This window comes from Chiloscyllium punctatum, chromosome 49, assembly GCF_047496795.1.
Source record: "Chiloscyllium punctatum isolate Juve2018m chromosome 49, sChiPun1.3, whole genome shotgun sequence".
Lineage (NCBI taxonomy): Eukaryota > Metazoa > Chordata > Chondrichthyes > Orectolobiformes > Hemiscylliidae > Chiloscyllium > Chiloscyllium punctatum.
Genome location: NC_092787.1, coordinates 34,731,953 through 34,746,569, shown reverse-complemented (window position 1 = coordinate 34,746,569; position 14,617 = coordinate 34,731,953).

Sequence of the window (14,617 nt, the reverse complement as noted above, 5' to 3'; positions counted from 1 at the left end):
GAGTCATAGAGTCATAGAGATGTACAGCATGGAAACAGACCCCACGGTCCATCCCGTCCATGCCGAACAGACATCCCAACCCAATCTAGTCCCACCTGCCAGCACCCAGCCCATATCCCTCCAAACCCTTCCAATTCATATACCCATTCAAATGCCTCTTAAATGTTGCAATTGTACCAGCCTCCACCACATCCGCTGGCAGCTCATTCTATACACGTACCATCCTCTGCATGAAAAGGTTGCCCCTTAGGTCTCTTTTATATCTTTCCCCACTCACCCTAAACCTATGCCCTCTAGTTCTGGACTCCCCGACCCCAGGGAAAAGACTTTGCCTATTTACCCTATCCATGCCCCTCATAATTTTGTAAACCTTTATAAGGTCACCCCTCAACCTCTGACGCTCCAGGGAAAACAGTCCCAGCCTGTTCAGCCTCTCCCTATAGCTCAAATCCTCCAACCCTGGCAACATCCTTGTAAATCTTTTCTGAACCCTTTCAAGTTTCACAACATCTTTCTGATAGGAAGGAGCCGAGAATTGCATGCAATATTCCAACAGTGGCTGAACCAATGTCCTGTACAACCGCAACATGATCCCCCAACTCCTATACTCAATACTCTGAAGGTGAAAGCTCCTTCTTCACTATCTTATGTACCTGCAACTCCATTTTCAAGGAGCTATGAATCTGCACTCCATGGTCTTATTGCTCAGCAACACTGCCTAAGGACCTTCCCATTAAGTGTATATGTCCTGCTAAGATTTACTTTCCCAAAATGCAGCACCTCACATTTATCTGAATTAAACTCCATCTGCCACTTCTCTGCCCATTTGTTACAGATTTGAAAGAATAATGAATAAATGTCCAGGCTAAATTGAAAAACTTTGTTAAAAGTGTTCAAATTTTACTCCTTTTCACTGAGTCTGTGCCAGTATCTAGCCTCCGGATCGCACCCAGAAAAATCTCCAGACCACGCTAGACTTTAAAACTTGAGGCATTGCTTCCATTCCCCAAGGATCATACTGCCCCTCCACCAGCCTTCAGTCGGGATATCCCTGCTGCGCTGGCCTGGTCTGGGACTCACTCCTGCACTGGCCTGGTCTGGGACACAGTCCCGCATTGGCCCGGTCTGGGACTCACTCCTATGCCAGCCTTGTCTGGGACTCACCCCACACTGGCCTGGTCAGGAACTCACTCCCGCACTGGCCTCATCTGGGTCTCCCCTCCTGTGCTGGCCTGGACTGAGTCTCGCCCCTGGAACGTGCATCGTTCCCTGGCCTAATCTATGATTCATTTCCGGGGCTCATCAGCGATGGCCTCCAGTCTGAGGGTCGTCCCCTCCATTCCCCGCCCAGTGAGGTTAAGATGTTAAAGTTTTGTAAACTAAACTACACAGAACAGAAAAAATTCGAACAAAAACATAAAGAAGGTTTGGAACAGAGGAGCTGCGAATGGAGTGTCCTATCGTGCCACTATCAGGGGAACATCAGAACATAGGACTAAACAGCACAAGTGGGTCACTACTTCCCCTTGAAATGAAGTTATGGTTGATCTGATTGTGGTTCCAGTTAAACCTTTCCTTTCAGACCGTGTTATCCCTGACTCACTCTCTATCGAAGATCTGTCTGATTTATTTCTCCAGCCTCCACGAACTACTGTTGAAGAACAATCTCACTTGGATCACCTCTGAGAATGTCCCCTTGGCCCTCTTCAGGTTGCTAGTCGAGAATGACTGTGATCCTTTGTGTTCCCGCTCCTCGACCAATCATGACACATTTCAAATTTGATACGGTCAATGATACAGGTCTCAGACCAAGCCAAGTTCACTGTTAAGAATAAGTGAGGTGGGTTTTGTTAGTGAACAACAAAAACTTATTTACTACCAAGATGAAATTCTTCAAAAAATGTACAAAACCTAATGACAAAAAAGAATGTTTAGACTGTACAAGTATACATTGGGAATCCATATGCTCGAATGTTTTAAATATCTAGTATGGCTCAATATGATCACCTCTTCTAATTTGTTAAAAGCAACAGGAAACCTGTTAACACCTTCATACCATAACTCCATTATCAAGGAAGTAGTGAAGTGAAATATCTCTCAACTGTAAAACAATGAGGCATTTTGGTTTCTAATTAAGATGTCATAGCTGCACAAACTGACCTGATGTGGTCTCACCAATGCCCTGTACAGATGAAGCAAATAATATTGAACATCTATATTCAATAACCTTCACAAGGAAAAGCAGAATGCTGTTTACCATGCAAATCAGTTGCTGAATCTGCATACTAAGTTTGTGTTATTCATGTATCAGGACACACAATTCATCTGCACTGCTGAATTTTACAATCTCACTCTATTTAAATAGTTTGCTGTTGATTTATCCTTCCTGCCAAAATGGACAAATTCTAATTAACACATCACACTGCTCCTGCTGTTTGTTCACTCACTTCCTCCCCTCTAATTCCCATTGATACCTCTCTACCTCCAACTGACAACTTATTGAAGGATTTCCTTGGTACATTAACTAATTGAGATCCAATGCATTCTCAGTTTCAGAGCATAAACTGAGATAGCATTTGTTCAAAGACAATTAGCATTCCACTCTATCAGAATTCCCGTCTTTCATTAATTTCTCTAAAGTAACAATTCAAATACATAGACATTTCACATGAGGAAAGCATATTATATTGAAATAAAGATTCATCTGTATGTCAAAATAATATTCAAAAGATCACTATCGCCAGAAAATGAGATTCTAATCTTGACAATTTAATAATGTAACCAATTATCAAAAGTTCTTTACTTAAACTAAATGTAACTCAGGAAAAGTAGGGACAAATTGCATGCTGTTTCCTAATTATTCTTTCTCCAGTTGGCCTTATGCAGCTATTTACAGCTGAGGGAAAATCGTACAAAAGATCTTTACATTCTGACTTTGAATTAAAGTTTAATAGTAGACTTTTTGTGATCACTAAAATGTCCTTAATGTGAAAGAACACTGTTGCATCTCCATCCTTTAATCAATTCGGAGTTTACTTCAAAATTCTTCCTTCAGACCAGGGGGTCAGAATAGTGCCATGAAGCCCAACACTAAATGCACCAGCCAATTCTGCAAATTAACCTGACATCTCTTTGTTTTCAACTGACAAAGTACAGATGATCTCTTTGTGGGACTGGTTTCAGGTACTCCCTCAGATATAGAGATTTCTGTGATTGTATTCAGACCTACCATTTATAGGGCATGGCCACAATACAGGAGCTTACCTCCACTCCTCCTCCCAGCTGTGACTAATATGTATTGTGTACAGATTGTCCCATTTAAGTTCAACATCCGAAATTCAAACAGAGAATGATCTCCTTTTCTGTGAGGGTGTCTCCAACTCCAGATGTTTGTTTCCTAATGTATTATTCACTCACTTCACCATGTTTTCTACCCGTCTAAACAGAAAGATCCAAGTTTTCTTCATCATGATCTTTCTTTTATTTGTCCCAACATACGCCCTGTTGCGTGGGGATTGGAATTGGATTCTTGCTGCTCTTAAAAAATCTCTTCCTCCCTGTAGGATCATTATTTTTATCAGCCAGCAACCTCGTTCATGACAGATCGAATGGGTTAGTTGGAGAGAAAGTTAGAGGCAATGAGGAGTTTACAAGAGCAAGGGGATGTGATGGATGGCAGTGAAAGGAAGGAAGAAACATTGCAGATACAGTCACATAGATGGGTTAACTTCAGGAAAGGTTACAGAAGTAGGCAGGTAGTACTGGAGCCTTCTGTGGCTCTTCCTATTCCAAACAAGTTTGCTGTTTTGGAAAATGAAGGGGGTGATGGATTCTCAGGGAAATGTAGCATGAACAGCCAAGTTTCTGGTATTGAGACTGGCTGTAATGTAATGAGGGGTATGTTGAGTTCCAAGAGATCGATTATGTTAGGGGACTCTCTATTCCAAAGCACAGTTACACATTTCTGTGGCCAGCAGTGAAAAATCAGAATGGTGCATTGTCTCCTTGGTGTCAGGATCAAGGATGTGTGGGAGAGAGCGCAGAATGTTCTCAAAGGGGGAGAGGGGCCAGCAGGAGGTCATTGTACACATTGGAACCAGTGACATAGGAAGGGAAAAAGGTGCGATTCTGAAGGGGGAATAGAGAGAGTTAGGCAGGATTTTAAAAAGGAGGTCCTCAAGAGTAGTAATATCTGGATTACACCTGGTGCTGCGAACTATTGAGGGTAGAAATAGGAGGATAGAGCAAATGAATACGTGGCTGGGGAGCTGGTGTATGGGAGAAGGATTCACATTTTTGGATCATTAGAATCTCTTCTGGAGTAGAAGTGACCTGTACAAAAAGGACGGGGATTGCACCTGAATTAGAAGGGAACTAATATACTGGCAGGAAGATTTGCTGCAGTTCCTTGGGAGGATTTAAACTATTAAGGTGAGGGCATGGAACCAAGGGAGATAGTGAGGAAAGAGATCAATCTGAGACTGGTACAGTTGATAAAAGAAGTGAGTCAAATAGTCAGGGCAGGCAGGGACAAAGCAGAGAACAAGGTTGGACTGGTAAATTAAACTGCATTTATTTCAATGCAAGAGGCCAAAAAAAGGAAGACAGATGAACTCAGGGCATGGTTAGGAACATGGGACTGTGATATCGTTGTAATTACAGAAATGTGGCTCAGCAATGGACGGCACTGGCAGTTTAAAGTTCCAGGATACAAATGCTACAGGAAAGGCAGAAAGGGAGGCAAGAGAGGAGGGGGAGTGCTGTTTTTGAAAAGGGACAGTGTTACCACTGAACTGAGGGAGGTTATTCTCAGAAATACTTCCAGGGAAGTTATTTGTGTGGAACTGAGAAATAAGAAAGGGATGATCACCTTACTGAGATTGTATTATAGACTCTCTAATAGTCAGAGGGAAATTAAGAAACAAATTTGTAAGGACACCTCAGTTATCTGTAAGATTAATAGGGTGGTTATGGTAGGGGATTTGAACTTGCCAAACATAGACTGGGTCTGGTGATGGAGGAGGCCCAGGACCCACATGTGTGGAAATTCAGGTAAAACTGGAATGGATGTGGAAGGCTCCTCTGGGGCTATGGAAGGGAGATGTGGGCACAGGTTTTGCAATTCCTGCTGTGGAGGACACCACAAGGGGAGGGTGATTTGGTAGGGTGTATGGATCCGACAAGAGAGTTGTGGAGGGAATGAAGAAGGAGGCCATCTGATGTGTTCCATGGTGGAACTAGTCCTCCTGGGAGCAGATGCGGTGGAGGCAGTGGAATTAGGAATAAGGGATAGTGTTTTTTCAGGAGGCAGGGTGGGAGAAGGTGTAGTACAGGTAGCTGTGGGAGTCAGTGGGTTTGTAGAAGATGTCCGTGTTGTGTTGGTCAGCATTGATGGAGATGGAGCGTTCCAGGAAGGGGAGGGTGGTGTCCGAGATCATCCAGGTGAATTTTAGTTTGGGGTGGAATGTGTTGGTGAAGTTGATGAACTGTTCAACTTCCTCATGGGAGCCTGAGTTGATGCCGCTACAGTCATCAATGTAGTAGAGGAAAAGGTGGGGAATGATGCTGGTGTAACTGCAGAAGATGAAATGTTCCATGTAACCAACAAAGGCATAGTTGGGGACCATGCGGGTGCCCATAGCTACCCCTTTCGGCTGGAGGAAGTGGGAGGATTCAAAACAGAAATTATTGAGGGTGAGGATCAGTTCTGCCAAACGAATGAGAGTGTCAGTGGAGGGTTACTGGTGGGGATGCCACCAGTACGAGAGGAATAAACAGAGGGCATGGAGGGCTTCGGCATAGCGGATAGAGGTGTGTAGGGACTGGATGCCCATGAGGCATTGAGGATCGAGGAAATAAATCTCTTGGATGAGCCTGATGGCGTGGGTGGTGTCCTGAACATGTGTGGGGATTTCCTGGTCCAGGGGGAAAGGACAGTGTCAAGGAAGTGGTTGATGTTCAGTGGGGCAGGAGCAGGCTGAGAGGATGGGTCAGCTGGGGCAGTCAGGCTTATGGATCTTCGGTAGGAGGAAGAACTGGGGGTTTGGGGTTCACGGACGATGAGGTTAGAAGCTGTAGGTGGGAGATCCCCTGAGGTGATGAGGTTATGAATGATCTGGGAGATGATGGTTTGGAGATGGGAGGGTGAAGTCATGCTCAAGGTGGCAGTAGGAGGATGTGCCCGCAAATTGGCACCTGACTTCAGCAGAGTAATGATCGGTGTGCCAAACTACCACTGTGCTCCCCCCCACCCCCATACCCCTTGTCTGCTGTTTTGATGGTGAGATTGGGGTTGGAGTGAAGGGAGTAGAGGGCTGCATTTACAAGGATGAGAGGTTGCAGTATGTGAGGGGAGTGGAGAAGTTAAGGTGGTTAATGTCACACTGGCAGTTTGAAATAAAGAGATCGAGGGCAGGCAACAGACCAGCACGGGGTGTCCACTTGGCTTGGGTGTGTTGGAGGTGGGAGAAAGGGTCCTCAGAGGGTGGGCGGAGTCTTCGTGGAAACAGGAAGTCCGGCTGTGGAGGTGGTGGAAGAAAGGTTCAATGTCACAAGGAGTTTTTTTCAAATAGTACTACATTGTATTCTAAACACCAAACTTTCTAATGAGCTGTCACTAAATAACACATGATGCACTCATTGGTTGGAAGGCGTAGAGTAAACACTGACTTCAAGAAGTTACACTGGTGAGCATTCAATCACTGCATAGGCTGTTACCATCAGGATTCAGATTTCAATCACAACAGTATATGCAGATCCAATGTTAACTTTCAGGATCCTACTTGTTTAATTACACCTGATCTCAATAAACGTAGAGTCGGCTTTGCTGTCACAACTGTCAGTATAGTGAGGAGACAAGGCCATTCATTGCTTCTTCAGTTCCTGCTCTTGGTCATCTGTCCTCTCTGTATTTGCAGTTTTTCAGTTGCTTTAATCAGTCCATCCTTATAATGCTGAGCTTTTATTATCTTTTATTTTACTTCCTAACATTTCACCCTTCAGTGTGGAAAGTTTACACAGACTGGAGAAATTCCTGAAGGTGGTGAGTGCTGAAGAAGTGAAGTGAGAACGTCTATCGCCTTAAAACTTGTCTTTAAACGTTTAGACTAAACTGCAATGCTAATTATAGAACACACTTACTGCACTAGAAAATAGACAGATAGGAAGGCTCAGATAAAGGGTGGAACTCAAGGAATGCACAAGATAAAAAACATCTTTTACTCACAAAGTCAGTGATAGTAGGATACTCACCAAGTGATAATTAAGAACATTTGCTTAAGCATTGGTGAATCTGTGTGAACAGGCCACCAAGTGAAAACATTCCCTTGTGAAATTAATGACAGTGTTTGATTCTGACCCTGAAATGAAAATCGGTCCTATCAAAAGCCTTGTAATTGACGGTCAGATCCTTTAAATTATAATGGATTCTTATTACCCCTTGCATGCAGGGCAGACACAGAGAGAAAATAAAACATCTTTGTGTTACAAGACCCTGCCTTGAGAGTTCAAAAGGAAACGAGAGAGAGAGAGAGAGAGACCATTTTACCGCTGAGAAAATTAACTCTCAGTGCTTACCTGCTATGGATTGAATTTTATTGCATTTTGGGACTTTATAATGATATTCAGTTGTCATTACCAGTTATTAAATACAAACTCTGTAAAAGGTAATATTGAAGAAGCATTAACTTCCTTGCTGTTCTTGCAGACCACTCTACAGACCTTACAGACTGCACCACTGTCAACTCTAACTAATCAGATCTTATGTCTTATTGGGATTTGAATTGCAATCCTGAAAACAAAGCATGTCTAATTCAATGACTGAGGAATCAGTTTAAATGCAACCTTACAGTAACATCTCAGCCTCAGGTACAGAATGATCCAGTGCTTCAAAAGCAGGAGTCTGCTCCGAGCTTAGAAATTATTCCAAACATTGAAATTATTCCGAACATTCCGAGCAATGTGTCAGGAAGCCATTTTATGGTCAAAAGTTTGCCCTCCTTGCTAAGAAGCCATTTTATGAAATAATTGTATCTGACGTGTGAGCTGTGCAAGATTACCTTGTGAACTCTCCAATTAGCTTAGGCTGGTACTTCTTTATGATAGGAATTTATCTCGCTCGCAGGTTCCTAACTTGGCTGAGTATGTTTTTCCCACCTGATGAATGGCTTGGGCCTGTAGGAGAGATTAGTCAAGCGTACAGAGACTTGTCAATTAACTTTTCTCCCTTACACTGTTATCTATCTAATCAAGGATATGCAATGTTTCTGTCAACTTTTGTATAAAGGAAGCCACTTTGTATCAGTACATCGGAGTAGCCTGCTGGGGCACTTGAAGAGCTGGTACCCTACTCTCCAAGGTTATCAGAACCTCATCAGTTTAGCTTACAGGTATCAGTGTTATGTTGTAATAGTGATGCTATTGATAAATAAAGGGGATGTCTAAAATGAAACTAATTTGTCTGTAAGAGGTTTTTTTTTATTCCAGACTTCCAAAGAGTATGATCTCCGGGACGATTCAAGAGAGAGTCCATAAGGGATTCCCTGGGCCATCTCATAACTGTACTTTAACAAGAGAGGTTACAGAGACAGGGAATATTGAAAATCTGAAGTAGTTTATAAAGAGAAGGAGAATTTTGGTGTTCTGGAGAACGATGCAAAGTGAAGAACGTTTACTGAGTCTCGAACAGGTTATAATGTTGCAAAGGACTTTAGGGTCTAGACAAGGTTACAAAGTTAAGGAGAGTGTATGTTTTTGGGGAACTTCCTCAAATGATATGGCGTTTTAGTGTCTGAAATTAATGACAAAAATATGGAGACCCATAGGGTCTGGACAACTTTGCAGCACTATGAATATGGAGAATTATCTGGAGATTGTACAAATTAGAGTTGAAGCAGGACATTACCGAAATAGGGAGCGTTTTCGTGCTTGAAGATAATTGCATGATATTGTGTGGCCTCATGCAGTTCACTGAGATAGAGGTTGTCCTCACAATTAGAAGATGTTACCGAAAGGGAAAGGAGAGGATTGTAAAGCATAGATGAGATAGTGGATAATGAAATGTTTCCTGTAATTATGGAACTGTTAAAAAAAATTGTTTTTAACATCAAATCCATGGCTTCCAAAGATCTTCCAGACGTCCTATGACATCAGCATCTATTGTTTGTCAGACTTGTGTAAAATGAATGAGGTAAAGATAAACTTTTGAGTTAATTGCTGATACAAATAGGGACAGCAGCGTTGGAATATTGGAGAGTGGTATACATGGAATCAATGATGATTAAACCATCAGACATTGGAGCATAATTACACCATTCAGTCAATTGAATTTGCTTCTCCATTCATTGAGCTGATCTGATAATCCTCAAATCCACTCTCCTGTCTTTGACCCAGAGCCATTTAATCCCTGAATAATTGCAGTTTTGTTTTCATATACTTATTGTTCTAACTTTAACAACCCTCTGTGTTAGAGTTGTACAGATTAACTACTCTCTGAGAAATGAATATCCTCTTCATCGCAATCTTAAACATACGACTACCAACAATAACTTTTTTACAAAACCAATAGTAATACACTTAAGAATATACTGTTCACAAATTCCATCTGTTTTTAGAAATACAGAGTTATGAGGGTGTAAAAGTGAAACGTGTGTTTGATCCTTATTAGTCGCTCCAAACAATCCAGTCATTCGCCTCAGCATTCCTGTTTGTGTTCTCTACTGAGAGTCATGTCTTATGGTTTCCTTATTTGCTCTGCTGTTTATTCGACAGCATTCTCTATTTACTGGTTTCCTCGTGACCCTGCCTACCAACTGTCCCATCATTGTGGGTTGCTCTGACTCCTCCTGTTTTTAACCCCTTTTGCTCCGAAGTGAATATCTAACCCTTGACTGCCAGCTCTCTGACATGTGGTTTCATTCAGGCCCCGTCCTTCCTGTTCTCTGGTTGACAATGTTTCTTCTTTCCCCAGTTTTCTTCCATGCTACTGATCCATAGTTCAAGCTGATTAACGATGCAACCCCTCCACCCCACATACATCCCATTACTTTCCATTGTTTAGAGGTATTTGATGTTTTTTTGTGTGTAACCTGGGCATTAATAATTGTCTATTGCTGTCTGGATATTTGTGCTGCTCTCAATTGTTTTGTCTATTCACGAATTTATGAATAGACATTATGGGATACTTCAACATGCTCTTCAACTGCTCTCTGAACTTGGACTGAGTAGCCACGTAAATGAATGTGTTTGTGCAACAACTTAAATTTCTCAGCATATAGGCAAGCACTTCCAACATCCCACCAGAACGAACTGTGGAATCATCAATATCAAAAAAGTATATAATGTAAACAAACCACAAGAGGATGAAGGTGCCCGATATGGTAAAGAGTAAAATCATCGACTTCCTTCTGCTCTCCATCTCTTGGTCACTGTGTTTTTCATCTTTTTTGTGATGCTTCAGTCCCATACGGACTCGACTGGCCATTAACATGTGACTGACTGTCATTGCATTGAATAACAGAATTAAACCGAATGGTAATAATGGTGTTAAAACCTTTTCAAACATCCTAAATCCAATCCACCTTGGATCTCTAAGATAGATTTGGTCATTAGAACAGTGCCATTTTTCATGGTTAATTACCCGATTAGGTTTATATCTGAAGTAAATGGGAATGTTTTTTAAACATAAGAGAATGCCAGTTGTTGCTAGAACCACAGTCGCGGTTTTCTTGGTGCAATATTTCAATTTCAGTTTCCGGCAAGAAATGGCAACAAATCGATCAAAAGTGAAAGTCACGGTGAACCAGACAGAACAGTCTATGGCTACACAGATCACAACATGGAGAGGTCGACACACAGAAGTAAGCTTCATGACATTCAATGGGAAATAATAATTGTTTATTCGACGGAGTATGATCTCAGTGATAATGACCAGGAGATCCATCAATGCCATAGCCAACAGGTAGCAAGTGGTGCAAGTGGAAAGTCCACACTTTTGCTTGGACAGGATCACAATTGCTATTAAGTTAACTGCAAAAAAAAAAGAAAGACCCGGTGAGCAAAGTTAATCTTTTCAGGACAAATAACATCAATTCTGAGCTGAGGTACAGAGGGACCATGTCACAAATAAAAAACAATTCAAACATTAATTTCTCTTTCTGAACCTGTTCTCTCAATGCCCTTGGGATAAATGCGTAACTTAAATGCATGTCATTTGAAACAGGACATGTTCATTAGCATCAAAGAAGCAACAAGTGGCTGTTACTAAAATTCAGTCGATTTTAGACTAAAAAAAATTCCTGTGTGATAGCTGCACCAGCAGGATCAGATGTACACTGCCATCCTGCCTTCGAGATCACTCCAGTGCAAACACATGACGCATAATTGTTGCCATTTCAGTTGTAAGCCTATCAGAAAATAAAAATTGACCATTCCCAATCAGGATGCATCAACACAGCTTTTTGTCTTTCTGGTCCTGTCAGAATTCCACAAGCTTCACGACAAGAAGCACATTTCTATTTTTCAATATGAAGGTGCCATCAATGTTTGGTCTATGTATTTAGTGCAAGTTAAACAATCCTCTATATGTGAATACATATGAACTCTAACACCTGGTGACCTCAATATTTTTGGTTAAATTAGCTTTTGCTGAGACAAACAGCAGCATTATATTTACAGCCCATTTAAAAAATAACATTTTACTTTAGCCATTCTATACTTTAAAAATGTTTTTCAAATTTTGGAACTCCTTTTTCTGATCAACTGTCAATTTCATGTCATCATCTAATATACATCTCTTCCATTTTCCTGAAGAGTTGTGGAATATCTCCTTGAACGTTTCAATTTCTTCTCTGCCTTTACGTTTCAACCTTCAACCTTTGCCACCACGTCTTCACACTGTTGTAATGTTTTATTTTAGGTTTATCTGAGTCAAGCCTTTCCAAACTGAGCCAGCATGTAATACTACAGCATTTCATGTTCACTTCTGTGAACACTTATGTCCACCTTGAAAATAACTTGTTCACTTGTCACTTCAGAAAAGAGTTTTCATCAAAACTATCCTCAATCAAAACTGTCTGAGTGTGGCATCAAGGAACCTTTCTAAAACTAAACTCAATGTATATCAGGGAGCACACATCCGTTGGTTGGAGTCACACCTGATATATAGAAAGATGGTCGTAGTTAATGGTGGTCAGTTGTTTCAGCTCCAAGATATCTCTATGTGAGTTCCTCAGGGTAGTGTCCTAGGCCCAACCATCTTCAGCTGCTTCATCAATGACCTTCCCTGTGGTCAGCAGTGGGGATGTTTCCAGATGAGTGCACAATGTTCAGCATCTTTCACGACTTCTCAGATACTGAAGCAGTCCATGTGCAAATGTGATAAGTTCTGAACAGTGCCAACACTTGACCTGACAACTGGCAAGTAACCATCAGGCCACATAAATGACAAGCTACAACCATGACCAATAAGAGACAACATAACCACTGCCCCATGACATTCAATGGTGTTACCGTCACTGGTTCTTCAGCGATCAACAGCCTGAGCATTACTATTGAACAGTAAGTCAACTGGATTCACCACATAACCACATTGGCTACAACAGCAGGTCATGGCTTGGAATACTAATGCAAGTAACTCACCATCTGTGCCCCCACAGTCTGTCTATCACCTGCAAGGGACATGTCAAAGTGTGGTGGAATACTTCCCACTTACCTGGATGGTGCAACTCCAACAACGATCAAGGAACTTGACACCATCAAGCCCAAAGCAGCCAGCTTCGATTAGCATTACATCAACGAGCACCCACTCAGCCCACCACTAATGCTCTGTGGCAGCAAAGTGTAATATCCACAAGATGGGCTGCAGAAATTCACCAAAGATGCTCAGATAGCAGCATCTAAACTCACAGCCACTTCTGTCCAGGACAAGAGCAGCAAATACACAGGAACATCATCACTTTCAATTTCATCCCCACACTCCAAAATACTGGTGCCATGCTACTTCCCATTCTGTCTTGAAAATATATCGTCATTCTTTGACTGTCACTGGGGCAATACACTGCAATTGTCTCCTTAGTGGCATTTGTCTGAACTGATTGCGCATTGACTACTACGGTTCAAGAAAGCAATTCACCATCACCTTCTGAACAGCAACTCGGGGTGGGTTATGAATGCTGGTCAGCCAGTGACACCCATAGCCCACACAATTAATAAAAAACAGAACACTGGTCTCAGTCAGTCCTCAATTCTGCCTTTTATATTTCGATTTGTGAAAGTTTTGTGAAGTTAAATCCTGTACAATTATTCCAGCAATAGCCTCTACAGCTCAATTATTCGCTTTATTTTTTAGTTAATTTTAATCTTCATCCCACAGGCTACTTATTGTGAAGGTGTTTGTTTGATCAGAGACTTCAATTAACTCACTTTTTTTTCATCTTCATAGGAAATCTTGTTGGGGAACACAGATTCCTTGAAGGGAGAGGAACTGAATGATTACGAGGCAAAAGGTGGTGGGGAACTTGATGAGAATAAATCCCCATGATCCTCAGGGCCAATAAGGAGCATCACAGAACACTGAAGGAAGTGACCTTGGTGGTTGTCTTTCAAAATTCTGACATTCTGGAATTGTTGGAATTGCAGGTTGTGAAATGGGACAACACTTTATTTTCTAAATACAGTCACCAGACTGAAACCTTTAGTGAGGAAAATCTTGATGTCCACTGGAAAACATTTGATAGCAGTGACAAGATCAGATCAACTCAACACAAAATTAAGAACAGTAATTCATCCTTGAAAATTATTATATGTTTTCTCAGACATAAATAATAAAGTGATTCGAAGGAATGATTGTAAGACCTAATTGGAATTTCAGAGAGCTTTTTAGAAATTCCACACAGAGATTAGCATGTAAAATTAAAAGGCGTGGAATTGAGGAAAAAGTACTGACATGAAGAACATGCCAATTGGAGGACAACAGCAAAGAATAGGAAGAAATGGGATTTTGTCTGAGAGACAGGCAGTGACTGCTCAGGAAGCGCAGGGATCAATAATTGACCTCATCTATTCACAAGACACATTAATGTTTTAAATGATGGAACTTCACATATTATCTCTGACACTGTGTACAGCACAAAGTTGCTTAGGATGGTGAACTTTGAGGAGTCAGCAGAGATGAACTCCTGTGTTTTGTATAAGTTGAATGAATGGACAATTTATAGCAGAGAACATACTAAGTGGATAAATGTGAGGTTACCAATTTAGCAAATCAGAAAGGAAGATTATTATCAATATATTAATAGATTGCTAAAGTGGGAAGTGCAATGAGACCTGAGTGCCCTTCTGTACCAGACAATGAAGGTTAACATGCAGGTGAGTGGAAGGAGAAGACAGCTGGCATTTGGCTTTCATAGCGAGAGGATTCCAGTATAAAGTGCAATTATCTACTCTGCTATTGCAATAACACCTGGCAGAGCAGAACAATGGAATGAAGAGAAACTATCAATTAAGATTATACTCACTGGCCTTTAGAAGAATGAGAGGGGATCTCATCAAAGTTGTAAAATTGTAAATAGGTCTGAGGTGAATAGACTAAGGATGTTTCTAAAGACCAGTGCGTCCAGAC